The sequence below is a fragment of the Corvus moneduloides genome, chromosome 5, assembly GCF_009650955.1.
Source record: "Corvus moneduloides isolate bCorMon1 chromosome 5, bCorMon1.pri, whole genome shotgun sequence".
Taxonomy (NCBI): domain Eukaryota; kingdom Metazoa; phylum Chordata; class Aves; order Passeriformes; family Corvidae; genus Corvus; species Corvus moneduloides.
In genome coordinates this window covers 27,638,381-27,653,578 of record NC_045480.1, presented here as the reverse complement: position 1 = coordinate 27,653,578, position 15,198 = coordinate 27,638,381, and positions in this window count along the sequence as shown.

Sequence of the window (15,198 nt, the reverse complement as noted above, 5' to 3'; positions counted from 1 at the left end):
GCAGCATATTACGCGATTTTCCAATGACTTGTTTTATGGGACTTTAAGAAGAGACTTATCGTTAATAGAAGGACGGTCGCGTTCTTGTTTAGCGGATGCGAAGCGGCGTTTAAAACAGACTGCGGATCCCATCCCACTTGACACGGGAAAGGGAAGTGACAATTGTGCTCTAAAGCAGAAAACACAGGCTACGCCTGATTACCAGAGGCTGAACAGAAACTCGGGAGTGCAGCAATAGCAGAAACGTGTTCAGAAGCGGTTATCATGGGCAAGGGCCGGGCCGCGGACATCCTACCATACCTCCCGCACATCCACTCTCCCGCTGTTAAACCTAGCAAAATAAAACCGCCTTCTGGTGGAGCCGGCATTTCTCGCCCCGGGACCAGCCAGGCTCGGCGGTGCAACTCGAGCCTTGCTAAGAGAGGGGCCAGGTCTCGCCCGGCCGTGCTATCCCGTCCCCATCCCCAACCTGCCGCGGGCAGTGCCGTTGTGCAGCCCCCCCCGAGCAGGGGCCGGGTCTCCCCTAGCCCTGCTCCCCTTTCCCCCCCCCCACACCTCCCCGGGCAGGCACGATGCAACAGCGTTTTTAGGGACGCTCTGCACTCGGTGATCTGAGGATTTATGGATAGCAATTAAAGTTTTATGAATTGCAGCTGAGGCTGGTTATGTGGCTATTTGAATGTGATTAGAATTCAATTAGAAAGTGTTTACCGGCCGGTGGGGGCTCCGGAGTGTAAACAGACAGCTATTCCAGCAATGCGCTAATCCCGCGTCTTGTGACAACAATTAGGGGCTCGCGGGGTTTAGGCAGGTCGGCTCCAACCTCACCTACTTTTCCCCAAACTACTGCCCAGGGCTCAGCCAAGGCCTCGCAGACTCCGGACCCTGGAGCCCCAGCGACCGCTTCCCGCGACGCCGCCGAGGCCCGGAGGTCCGCGGCCCCGGAGATAGCCGGGGGCTCTGCCTCCTGAGCTCCGGGGCGGCCGGTGAGATTCTAGTCAGGGTCACCGCGCACAAGCACGGCATTTTTTGGTCCGGCTCTTCCCGTTTAAAGCAAACTACATCTGGAGAAAATTTGAAGAAATATCTGCCTTTTATTTTAATTTAAAAAAATTTTGTTGTTGTTGTTTTCCTTTAAGAGAGGCTATTCTGGAAAATGAAAATAATAATAATAATACAACCCCAAACCTCAGTGGAAAAAGCTGTCTGCAGTGATAGAGTGGATCTGGGAAGGGGACTTTCATAAGGGAAGGAAGACAGAGCAAGAGTCGGATCAAAATTGCAATTTGTAATTGTTATAATAAACCAAATGCAGTGATAAAAGAGAGAGAGAGAGATCACTAAGAAAAACCCACCCCTGAAAGCCACAGCAAGAAAAGAAGTCATTTGAAGCAAAGACATCCCAAACCAGGCGGAATGATGCAAGGCGTGCGCCCACATCACATCGGCCTCGTTACAATTTTATTTTTCAATAATTCTGTCCGATAAAATTTCATTGTCCATTAAGTAATCCCCGAAATGAGAGCTCTTATGAGCCTATAATGAGCTCTAATTGCTACGACTGGGAGAGCCACGTGGAAGGATTTAGAAGGTATTAAGCAGTTGGGTACAGAGCACAGGCTGTTACCTAGCCATTACTTTCATAATTCAAGGAGAAAATTAGTCCTTTTAAGGGAAAATCCTTTGATTCCCTTCATTCTGCTCGGGGTGACAGAGTATAGCTTTGTCTGCCTTTAGTTCAAGACAGTGTAACAAATGAGAATGTAACGAAATTGCCCCCTTTTGAAAGTGGAGCAGTTCAAAAAGAACATCAGAGCCGCTCCCTGGTCCGCCGAGCGCAGGACTGGGTGCTGGTCCCTCTTTTCTTCCAGATGTCTCTAACACCTTTATGTAGAAGAGATTCACGGCTTAAATGACAAAAGCAGCTCTTTCCCTTCCCTCCCCCAACCCCTGCAGCTCTCGACAGAAGAAAAAGCCATGCCCGCCCGGAGAAAGCGCCGGCTTTCAGGCGCGCATCTCCGCGGAGTTCACGGGAGGAGCTGCCTCAGTGGAAACGCTGGAGCCCGGAGATACGTTTCGAGCAGAAGAAAACCCCCCAAAACCAAACAAAACTCCTAAATAAACAACAAAAACCAAAACGACAAACCCAAAACAACACCTGCAGAGCAGCCGTGGTCGCAAATATCACACCGGGGTGACCGGCGGTGGCGCTGGGCAGGCTGCGCCCCGGGCTGGGGCAGTTCCCGTATGGGAAAGTCCCGCTCAAAATAAAGCCGTGCGTGGGTAAGTGAAAGGCCGCGGGCTCCTGTGCTATAATCGCATTTATTCGCTACTCTAACATTGATTTCCTATTAGTTTCCAAAGTGATCGGCAATCCTGACGCCGGCCTTTCTGAAGTGAACGTAAGCTAAAGACAGGACTTGCCCCCAGCTCCCATTAAGGAGGTCATTATAAAAGCGTGAACAAGTCTATTAATGTTTTATTGAAAGCGCATCGTTAACTTGTATCCATCCTTTTCTGAATTGGCATTGTGATATTGCTGTCTGTGGCACATCTTACCCAATATAGCCCGAGATTTCTCCATTATCTGTAACCAAGCAACACTTTCTGAATACCAAAAATTGAAAAGAACCGCTTAGTCTTCAAGAAAGTCCTCAATAATAGTGGAAAAGAACAAAGATCCAGGAGACAACAAAATGCCACAGGGGTGACTTTTCATGAGCAATTATCTCTCATTAATCAGAAGAACAGCTGCAATATTAATTTTCTCTCTTTCTTCCTCTCTTTTCACAGTCCCCAACATTTGAATAATCATAAATTTTGATTTCATGGAGCAGCAACATTGCCAGCGACTTCCAGACACAAGCTACCTAGGCAGGGCGCACGCTTTGCACATAGCTCTTATTTTAAGGCTGCCAAAGAATAAACTGAAGAAAAGAAAAGAGAGGAAAAGTCTGGATTGCTTTCCCCCCTCCCTTTGCCTCGGAGCACGGATTAAACCAGCAGCCCCTTCCCTCCACCCCTGCCGCTTTCACTCATGGAAAGTAACGGGGAAAAGTACCAAGCGTCTGCGCCAGCTTCAAGCGTGGGAGTTTCTACAACCTCGCTGTCCATTTAACTTCCAAACATGAAGCCAAGCGTTGTAGATCTGTCCAAAGAGACAATCTTTGGGCGTAACACGCATTGTGAGACATCAAAAGGCCCTGGCGTTATGCGCACTGAGAAGCGTATTCAGCACGAAGGGTGCAATGCCTCTCTTTTCAGGGGCTCAGCCGCGGATTGTTTAACAAGTGACGTCGCCGCGGCAAGAAAACCGCGCTCCTCCAAAGATAAGGATGTAACATTAAATCTCGCTTTTTTGGATTTCAAAGAATCTCATTAAGGGCGGGGGCCGGAGGCGGCAAAGCTGCGAGCGGGAACCGTGCCCCGGGGATGTGAGCACTCAGTGCCGCCTGCCCAGCTCCTCGCTGCCTGGGGGAACAGGGCAGAGTCGAGGCCGAGACCCCACCACCCCTCGAACTATGCCCATCTTCGGGCATCCGCCTTTCCCTCTTCGGGCCCGGAGGGCAGGGGAGCGAAGCGTCTCTCCGGAGACCGCCTCGCAGCCCGGCAGCGGCCAGTGGGCTCGCCCAAGGGATTGCGGGCTGACCGCGGATTGAGGAGAGCGAAAGCAGCTAGATCTCCCCCTTTTCCCGCAAATGTAGATTCCCGGTGCCCTTCCCTTCCGTGAGAGATTTCCTTTGCCTCCATCCTCGGTCATAAATTACCCCACCTAGACTTGGCACGACAACCCTCTCCCCCCTCCAGGAAATGGGCCGTTTCCGAGGGAATGAAGGGCGCCCCTGCACGCAGGAAGGACAGGCCACGGCTGCCCTTCCCGGGACTGCCGAGCTCCTCTTGCCCCAGCGCCCTCTCCCACCTCGTGAAGTGCGGGTGGTGACGGATGGCGGGACACGGAGCTCCAGCTGGAGTGGGAGAGGCCGCCTCTCTCTAGGAAGAGACCTGCTACGTCTTTCTACCCCTTTACAGCCTTTGGAGAGACGACGCTGCTCCACGTTCTTTTCACTTTCACAAAGTTAGTCATTCACACTGATTAGCAGCAAATTTCTACACGAGTCCTTCAGGGTGACTATGATCACTTGCATTTGAAAGAGTGCTTCCAAAGAGCTCTATCAGCAGCCTTCTTCCGCTCTCTCCCTTCACAGCCCAATTCAGTGTCTTTTGCTTTCACCTGCAGGCCTACAGTGGCAACTGTCTTTCATGTAATGACCAGACAGAAGGCTTAATTCTGTTATACATTTTATTTGGAGTGGAAACTTTAATTATTCACTTTTTGAGGTTCTTCCTAAGTCAATCAGGTCTGCTCACATATAAGCTGATGTAGGCCTTAATTCTCTCCCTCTTCAACCCTCTTAAAAAGAGTGTTAGCACTTTGAAGGGTTCCCTTCAGTATCTGGAAGCAAAAACCTCTTGTCTGCGTCTCCTCACCTTTTACAACAGATCGTGTCAAGGAGACAGAGTAAGAAGATGCCCAGTGAGATTGTCATCCACAGTCTCGTCTGGTATTTCTCTGAGTCTGCCATGTTTCTAGTACTCTTCAGGTATGGGGCAGCATCAGGCCAGACACTACAGGCAGTCTGGGCCCTCGTTTCATTACTGGCCATTGTTTACAGCTCTAACAGATAAAATTGCTAGCTGTTACACACGACGTGTGAGAGAAAGCTGTGATAGTTTGTCTTTAAAGGGGGTAAAGTCAAACCCCTGCAGCAGCCTCAGTGAAGTTTTATGTTGGGGAATCGAGATGAAACCCCAAGGTCCTGTGAGTAAGAACAAGGATTCAAAATGCTGCTCTGGACTCTAGAACACACCAATCATGACCTGTTTTGGTTTTACAGTGATGTACCACAAATCAACAAAAGAGTGATACTTTGTAGTGATACAGGCCACAATTCAACAAAGAACATGAGATTCTGTGTAATACTAAACATCCTACTCAATTTCTACTCTTGAAATTCAGACCTCATGCATTTTGATCCTTAGGTGTCGTGGTTAGGTTGAAACATTCTGCTTAACAGTGACCAAGAAGCAGTGACCTTAACAGTAACCAGCCTTCTAAATTTTCTACCGGAGGAAGTGCCACATTTTTTAAAGCCAGATTAACAGGAATGGACATTAAATGCTGCTTGTGGGGAAAATGAAGAGGTCATCAAACACATCATCATATTGTAGGAGCTAACTATTTCACAGTCAGAAAACTGTGTAAATTTTGAGTTCACTTCACACAACCTAAACAAATAAAATGGTTATGATTTCTTTCTTTTTCCTGTAATGAAATATGGATGTATATATGTGTATATATGTGTATATATGTGTTCAAGAACTGTAGACTGATGAAGGAATTAACTAAGGAGAGATGATACCAGTCCTCCAAATTCAGAAAGCAGAGGGGAATATGGTTATGATGGAGTTCCTCAAGGATAAGTCTCACAAGCAGTTGAAATACTTTGTTTAATTTGTTTTCTTGCCACAGTCAATAGGAATTCACTATTCACAGGAAAGAGGTGAAGTCAGTATCTGTGGAGACTGGAGAGCCATACTGGAAGAAGTGCAATGACAAAGCCAACACAAGCTAGGAGCTCCATGGCTGAAGGCAACATTGTGACTGGGGCACCTGGACACATTAATCCATGTTTACAAAGCATTGCTGCAGTATGGTTGGGTGACAGGTCTCACAAAGCAGAACAGGCAAGGCCACTGCACTAAGGAGACAGAAACACTGTGCATGTGGACTTTGGAGCACGCCAACCATACATGGAGAAACCCATGTAGATGGTCAAAGCCCACGACACTGTGTGTGGAGAAACCTTGTCAGTGATGGCAGACCGTTTTCCATGTCCATCTCAGAAAAAAACCTAAATCAGAGCACATCCAATGAACAGCTTTAGAAGCATAGTATCAGAGGAACATGGAACCCCATGAGAAGAGAAGACTCAGAGAGCGGAGGCATGATTGTTGCTTATACCAGTGAGGTAAATACCCACAAGAGAGAAGAGCTACTCCATCTAAAGAAAGGTATCATCACGAAAACAGGTGGATATACTCTGGCCATGTAGAAATTTAGCATGGAAAAAAAAGCAAAAAAACCCTTCTAACTACAAGAGAAATTAAGTTCTGGAACTCCTTGTTCCAGAAATTGGAAATATGAAATAGAAGTAGTTTTAAGAGAAAACTTGACACATTTCTGACTGTTATGTAACAGTTCCTGAAGTTACGGGATTTTTTTCTGACGACACAAACTCTGCTTAACATCCATTTTGAAATAGTACTGACTTAATTTTTAGTTGTTGATTATTTCAGGGAATGTGTTGTCTAAGAAAAATCCTGGATTTGTACTCTTAAAAACTGAGGTCCACAGAGCACCTAGAGGAAGTCTGGAAGCAGTGCTCTGCTGCATCCTTCCTGTCTTCTACCCTATACCATCCCTGTTCATTGCCTGTTTAGTGTTCAGCCTCTGCTCCAGCAGGAACGGTTCCTTTTGTTTGGGTTTTTCCCTTGTTGTTACGATGTGTAATAAAAGCCATATGTGCCAAAATGGTCAGTTTTTTCATATGTCAGAATAAACTTCAGTCTGATTTTGATACAATCTTAAACCTCTGCAAGAAAGAAACCAATCCTTTCATTTCTTCAGTTCCATTTTCACAATATAGTCTTAGCTTTGCCTGAACAGCTGTTATGTGAAAACAAATATCTAATGCTTCTAGCTGGAAGCAGCCTTTTATCACATTCATCTTTTTATATGTATTTGAATCCTCAATTTAAAACACAGGAAAAAAACCAAAAGTTTAAGGAAGCAGAGTCTCAGTTAAATACAGGCTACTCCTGCTTTCCTATGAAGAAAGTAACATATTGAAGAAGGACACAATATGAGCACATCAAAATGAAATCAAAGTGAAGATTGTTATTAAAAAAATATTTAAAAATTTGCATAGTCTGCATCTTCTTATTTCTCATGAATACATTGTCCAAGCTTGTATTTGAAGCTTTTGGTTTGAAAAATCATGGAAACAAAATATTTTCACGTGTTTTATGAACTTGTGTAAGCATATTAGTTCAAAGCTTATTTAATATGCTATAATATTGAGGCTGTGTCAAAATATAATGGAAAGAGAATTATAGCAGTCTTGAAAATCACATTATAAAGTTCAGAGCAGTCTTCTAAGAACAAAAAAAGAAACACATTAAAATGAAAGAAACCCCCCAAAATCAACCAAAGAATCTAAAACAGTATGAAGCCTCTGAAGAAGGAAGAAATATTGGAATGTAAACTGGTAGAAGATGTAACCATGAAGGTATAAGTTACAAATTTATTGTGCACAAAAATTACTACAATACATTGACCAGATGAAAAAAACATCAGACAAAAAGGAGACCAAAGTTTTAAGAGCAGTTCAGACACAACTGTGTCCACATTAGCAGTCTGTGTTCTCTCCGTTACACTTCAGCTGAGCCAAAGAACTAATATTCCTACTAAAACATGTATGTGTCTAGAATATGAGTAACACTACAGCGTACAAGAGGTGTGACTGTCTACACTCTCAGACATTCTAAGACAGACAGTTACAAGTCAGAAGATGGAAAGGTTTGGGTAAAATACTACTCTCAGTTCAGAGCTGTAAGACAGAATAACTCTGCAGCTATTCTGAATGGTGCAGTGGGAGTAGAATTTGGCCTGGTGTTTTCAAAGGTTAGTTAAACAAAATATGACCTTTTTCAGGCTAGGGGAACAAAAGAGGTCAGCTCATTCTCCAGAGCTACAAAAGGTCTTTCAAGGATACCAAAGAAATAAAAATAAAAGCCACGATCACACTTCCTAGATGCACACATAGAAGCAACATTTGTATGTTAAGATATTACCCAGTAGAAAAACCCCTGGGAGCGTCCCAATTAATAATGAGTCCTGCCAGTAATTCACCCACTGTGGGAAAGATGTACATATTCAAACAATCAATTTTGTCCAAGGTCCCAGGGCAAGCCAGTTGCAGAAATGAGATTTGACCCAAAATCTCCTACTTTTCAGCATCTTACCATATATAACAGTGGTTGATAAGGCACCTTGAAGAATTGCAAAGAGTCTGCTGAATCTGATGGCACTTTAATAACTCAATGGGCAAAGGAAGCCTAATGCAGCTTTCCCATTCCTTTGTGGGTAAGACCTTACGTAGGTTACTCTCCTGCTTGCAAGGGCATTCTGGTACAAGCTGGCCATTGTGTACAAACGGATCAGTTACCCAAACTTCACTGATTTAATTCTCTGCTGCAGGCTGGAATTGATACTCTAGTCCCTTTGAGGGGAGCAAAACTCTACTCCAATGTCACAAATGAGCTGCAGTGAATCTGATCACAGAGTGCCTTTGAATCAGATATGCAACTTTTTCCTCTGCTACTTCTTCACATGTGCATCAACAAACTGTAGCACTCACACAGTGATGGGATAAAGCACAGATTCTCACCGAGCTGCATCAGGCAATGCTTAGGGTGAGACTGCTAGCAGTCAAAAATGAACTTGAAGGAACTGGATCCTGAAGAAAGGCAATTTTTTTCCAATATCTCTCTTGCTTTGAAAGGAAAGTAAGTTTATTTTGAGGTTGCAGATTATTCCCCCCTCACGCTTTACCCAGAGGTTGGAATTGTTATTTGTTCTCTACCTTCCTTGAGGAAGTCATGCTCCAGGAATGTAATATATTCCACTATACATTAATTTGTTATACTTTAAACAACTCATAATAAGAATGTCTATTTTTTCATGATTTAAGGATCATGCCCAATACTATTAGAGAAAAAATATATCTACTTAGAAGCAGAAAGGATGCTATTTTAAAGATGTTCAAAAGCAAATAAAATTGACATATCTGAAAGAGACTGGTGCTAGAAATCTTTCTTTGCTTATATGCAATAGGAATGAACATGTTAGCATTCCCAAATATTAATGAACTTGAAAGCATTTAGAGGAAACCTCAATTGTTCATGTTTTGATGATTTTAAACGAAAGACACCCTTCCCTGTTCTCTTTAGATCAACATTTGTCACAGTAACTAATGAGGAAGTAATTATAAGGTAATTTGTCAGAATAATCTGACAGGCAAAGAATTATGTTCTCAATCTTAAAGGACTACATAGTTCCAGTTTTCCAACAGAATGGGTACATGTGGGTGGCATAGCAGAGGGTATTTGTCTTTAAGCAGGATAAAAACTTTTGCACTTTCAATTCTCAAGCAAAAATGGACAAAGGCATTGTCTAATTCTCTGAAATATGTTACATGAAGGCATTTCACCTTAATACATATTAGTAAATTTTATTTTAACAATTTCATCATATAAAAGCTACTTCTTTTTACAGTGACTTTGAGATTTATAGCTCAGTTGCAGTAGTTAAGTAGTCACCCACTGTTTCTTTAAGACAGTGAGTAAACAATTTGCCATTCAGTCATATTTACCAAGAGGAAAATAGCTTTCCTCAGAATAAATATAAACTACAAGAAGGCATTGAAGGATGGAAAAACAAAAAAACAAGAAAAAATAAAGACATTAATTTAAAATCCATGCTGGTGTTCAGGGAGGTGCGATTGTTCATTCCAATAGCAGCTAGAGGAGGCCTGCATTTGTCACTGACCATTTTGGTTTGGGGTATGTTTTGGTTCATTTTTTTAGAATAGAAGTTGACCACAGCTTTACCCAAGTAACAGCATCTGTATCTCCAATATATACAGCAGAGGACCCAGCCTGCATTACTCCTTTGTACTTGTTTTCAGCACTTCCACCAGATACAGTTCTTAAGGGTGACCTTCTGAAGAATGGATTGATATCGTACATTTGCCTTTTTAAGAATGTCTTTAAAACCTAGAACTTGCTGTTCCATTTGTATGTTTATATGATCTTATTTACATTTTGCTTTAGTGGAATTTATGCTTTTGGTCTCCCAGCACTGAATAAAACCCCATTAGTTTCAATGATAGATTAATCTTAAATAAAATGAAGAAGTTTTTTGTGTGTTCCTGTTTAATTGATGGGATTATAGGAAAAAATACCCTAAAAGCCAAGCAGCATGGATTCTGTTGTATTAGATTCTAATATTGATAGGAAGAGAAAAAACAAGTTGCCATGTATATTTCATGTCAGTGAGTCCTACAAGAAGAAAACAAAACCCAGTGTAATGCATAAAAACAGTCAAGAGTTTATCTTGCGTGTGGGTTATGTGAAACACAAGTAGGTTTTTAAGTCAAACATATCACAAATGCTTTATGGATTAGGAGATTCTGCCTTCAGTAACGTGTAGTCATTCAGTCCTTGAAAGATCAGGAGTATCCAACTCCACCCACCCACAGTTTTAACAGACTTGAAACTACAAGGACTCTCTTTTTCATTTTGTTACATGTTAAGGAAAAGGGGCTATCTACTTTTGTCTTTACATGCAATCTGTGCTTTCTGTACTTTATTTATGCCTTATAAAGAGTCTCTTTCAGAGATGCTATTTTCTATATAGAGGTATCATTTGAACTCCTCTCATTAACCTCATGCAATGTAGGAAGCTGGACAAAAAGGAAAATAAAATAAATTGCTTGACAGGAGGAAAAAAGGCTAATAAAAAAGGACATGAATTGGAGTTATTCAACATATCTTTTTACTCTAAGAGCTCACTCAATCCTGCATCATAAAGTCAGAAACACAAATCTGACTTACCATAATGGTTTGGCGCCAAGACTTCCCTTTGATTTTTGCACAGAAAATCTTGGTTAGTTTATTTGTGGTTTACAGGGATTTTGCAAAATAATCAGTTAATCAGCAAGAAATGACATAACGAAATTGGTCAGACAAATACAATGTCATGACTCTAACAGTAAGTTCTGCTGTGTTACTCGTAGCTATGTACCTGTTCCTGACTTTGCCTTTCCACAGTTCTGCAATACTGTAACTAATTTTTTTTTTTTAAATTTTATTCAATTTTGTTAAAACTCAGGGCATGGTGGTCACTGATGCCATTAGGAGAAACACATACATTATCAGATGTACTTTATCCAGATTTGTCAAGAGCAATGGGACATTTAAGCAGGACAGAGGAGCCAACCCAGGGAGGGGCTCTGTGTCAGGGGAAGGGACTGATGACCAGGTCTCAGAGCAGACCAAGTAAAGCACAGTCTGATGTGAGTGCCCTTGGAGGTTTGCTACAGTTCTGTAGCTTTGTTAAACTCCCTCTGCGGTGTATATTATTTCTATCTTCTCTTCTCTGGCTTCTGTACCATCCTACCCTTCCCTGCTTGCCCCTTTCCTTTGCTATTACCACCCACTCTCGTGTTCCTTCTGGCTACCTCTCTTCTCTTAATTAATCAGGGAAAGAGAAGCTGTTCCTGCCAGCTTTGCTTTGCTGTTGAGTAGTGGTAGGAGTTCAAAGAACAAGGTTACGCCTGCACCTGCTGCTTGTTCTTTGATGTCCTGTTGCATGAAACAATTTTCTTCAGAAGTTCCAACAATGTACTAATTAACAAGGGAAAAGACAGGGAGAAACAAGACAAAGACCGTGGGAGGAATGAGGTGAGTAACAACTGAGAAGATGTCAGAGGAAAGCAGAGGGAAGAAGCAATGACAAAGGGGGAACTGGGATAGAAGTACAGAAAAAAGGAGAGGGACAAACAGTAAAGGAGAGGAAAGTAAAAAAAAGCAGAAATCAAAAGACAGAGGGAACTGGAATAAAGAGTTGCATAAAAAGAAATTATTTAAAGTCTCCTTTAGATTACAGAACACAGTTCTTACAGAGCAACTCTGAGGACAGTGAGTACCTCTATCAGAGAGATCTGTACATGGTATCAGTTCTCCCCTAGTGCAGTAAGGAAATTCACTGGGGAGGGAGGGCATTCCTACCTGGAACAACAGCACAATGCTCCTCAATCTGGACTTTAAGCCTACCTTCTTTATTTAGATAAGAAGAGAGTTAAGTTGCTTAAAAATGCAATCAGTACAAGCCTGGCAGTACTCTCACTGCTCCCAGAGAAAGGACAATGAATGTGAGTCCCACCATGTTGGGCCAGAGTAGACACCAAAACAGTCTCAAGCAAACTCTGTGATGTGAAGGCATGGACTTGGAAGTGCGTGACTGGTGGCAGGGCTGGCACATAGCAGGGACACATCAGCAGTGGAGAGGGAGTGAAAACTCACCGATACTTCTTGAAACAAAGGAGAAGCCTGCCTTCTTCAGTGTGTGTGGTAGAACAAGCTGCACAAAATGAGTCTCCTTGCAGCCTCTGAGGGTGGTTCAGTACCGCTGAGCCCAGGGCCAAAGGCTTTGAGCACACCAGGTGCTGCAAACACATGCTGAAGCATCATGGGCACCTCAACCTAGAAACTTAGAACTTCCACATCATACCTGCCACAGCTCTTCATCTGTTAAAGGCTGCCACATACTGAACAGCTGGAAAGTGTGGACTGTGGAACTGGCATTTGTTAGGCAAGTAATGTACACCTAAAGTGATGCTTGGGACTTTCTTCTTCTTTGTCTTATCTCAAATCCATCAAGTGAGCTAACCAAGCCTGTCATGCCACACAGCACAGGGATCTGGAACCTCAAACAGTTACTGGTCCCTGCAGCACCACTCCAAGGGCTTAAGTGTGATGTAGGTAAGCCCATCCCTTCAATGTCATTTCCAAGACTTCCAGCATGATGCTGCTGTTCTGCGCAGCATTAACGCTGATTACCTGTCTGCTACAGTGAAACAGGTATCTGAAAACAAACTGGTTGCCAAATTCATCGTAGAGTGAGGTAGAACAAGGAGGCATAGGTCCACTGAAAACACTGAGCTTTCTCTTGCTTTTGCAAGAGAAATAAATTCAGTCCATTTTCTCAATTTCAGGACTGTTAGACAGGACTAATGAGCCATCAATCCTGCTAAATCCAATTTCTATGTGTCAGACATATAAGAAGAGTAACTAGGTAAAAACCCTGAGTTAAGCATACTAATATGAAAGTACACAATTACTCAGGTGAATTCTGTGTTATTCTGTAGAATTCTGTTACTCGGGAAATGAAACCTGTTACAAGTAGCTCGTGATAGAAATACTGTCACACTCTTCTAGTGTGACAGCACAAAATGCTGCTTTCTCCTTTGCAGCAAAGACAGTGTCACGGACTCTCACAACCACACTGTTTCTACTCTGGTTTTACACAGAGCAGTAAGCATCATCACATGTTTGTATACACTCTACTCCTGACAAATAGACCATGAGGGTCTTTATGAGTAATGGAGAGTAAGTAGCAATGTAGTCTTTCAGAAAATAAACTGATCAGTATATATGAATCCAGAGAAGGGCCACAAAGATGACCGGAAAGGTGAAGCACCTCTCCATTGAAAACTGGTTGAGAGAGAAAACTGGTTGAGAGAGTTAGGGTTGTTCAGCCTGGAGAAGGCTCTGTGGAGATGTTATAGCAGCCTTCCAGTACCTAAAGGGAGCCTATAAAAGGCTGGAGAGGGAGTTCTTACATGGGTCTGTAGTCATAGGAGAAGGGGAAATGGCCTTAAGCTGAAACAGGATAGGTTTAGATTAGATGTTAGGAAGAAATTCTTTCCAGTGAGGGTGGTGAAGCACTGGAATGGGTTGCCCAGAGAAGTTGCAGATACCCTGTCATTGGAAGTGTTCAAGGGCAGTTTGGATGGGTCTTTGAGCAATCTGGTCTAGTGGAAGGTTCTCTGCCTTCTCTGCCTTCTGCAATGTGTTCTAATGTGCGTGGTCACCTGCACAGTAAAGAAGTTCTTTTTCATATTATGGTGGAACTTCCGGTGCATCAGTTTCTGCCTGTTGTCCCTTTTCCTATTGCTTGGCACCCCTGAGAAGAACCTGGATCCGTAGTCTGACATCCTCCCTGCAGATTCTGATAGCCATTGATGAGGTCCCCTCTCAGACATATCTTCTCCAGGCTTAAGAGGCCCAGCTCCCTCAGCCTTTCCTCACAAGAGAGATGCTCCAGTCCCTAATCATCTTTGTTGCCCTCCACTGGACCTGCTCCAGGAGCTCCATGACTCTCTTGTCCTGAGGAACCCAGAGCTGGACACAGCACTCCTGATGTGCCTCACCAGGGCTGAGTAGAGGGGCAGGATCAGCTCCGTTGACCTGCTGGTAATGCTCTTCCTAATGCAGCCTAGGATACCATTGGCCTTCTTGATTACAAGGTTTAAAGCTTTTTTTGGGCATTCATGAAGTCAACAAGGGGGTTCAGACACCTGCTGTGAGCTGAGGGGGTGCCCAATGGTCCTTCTGGGTTAGTGCAGAGAGATGTGGGGAAAGTGTCCCCTGGCCAAGGCTGAGCAGCTCACACAAAGGTTGGGACCAGGTGTCTGCATGTCCCTTGGTGCTGTCAGTTCCTGGATTTGCCATTCCTGTAATAGCCTAGAATCCTCCATGGAAAGCACCATGGAAAGGCCACTGTTTGCAGAGCAGATGAAGAATGAATTTGCAGAGGAACAGCCCCTTTAGGACTACATAGGTGAATGCTAACCAGAAAACCCTAAAAATGGCAGGAACTCTTCTTCTCTCTCGGCAGTTTTGGTATTTGTCATAACCCAAACTTAAAACAAAGGCTGGAAAATGCCAGTGTGAGAATAATGGCCTTAGTAACAGGTAGGCCATTTGCTGTTGCGACAACAGTGGAAAGCAGTGCTGACGTGGGATTTAGCAGTAGTAGGATGTCATTTTAAACATGGGGAGCAGACCTTCTTTATTTGATGGAGTAACTTATAATGCCAGAGGGTTCAGCCTGAGATAGTAAAAAAAAAAAAAAAAAAAGGCAAATCTGCTTCTCATAGAATCATACAATGGCTTGGGTTAGACAGCACATTAAAGATCATCAAGTTCCATCCCGCCCTGCTGTGGGCAGAGACACGTTCCACTAGACCAGGTTGCTCAAGGCCTTATCCAACCTGGCCTTGCACACTTCCAAGGATGAGGCATCCACAGCTTCTCCGGGCAACCTGTTCCAGTGTCTCACCCTTACAGTAAAAGTAAAAAATGTGTCTTTACCCTCACAGTAAATAATTTCTTGCTAATATCTAAGACATGTCCTGGCAGAAACTCCCTCTGCATCTTTCTTGTAGGCCTTCTTCAGGTACTGCAAGGCCACAGTCAGGTCACCTGAAAGCCTTCTCTTCTCCAGGCTGA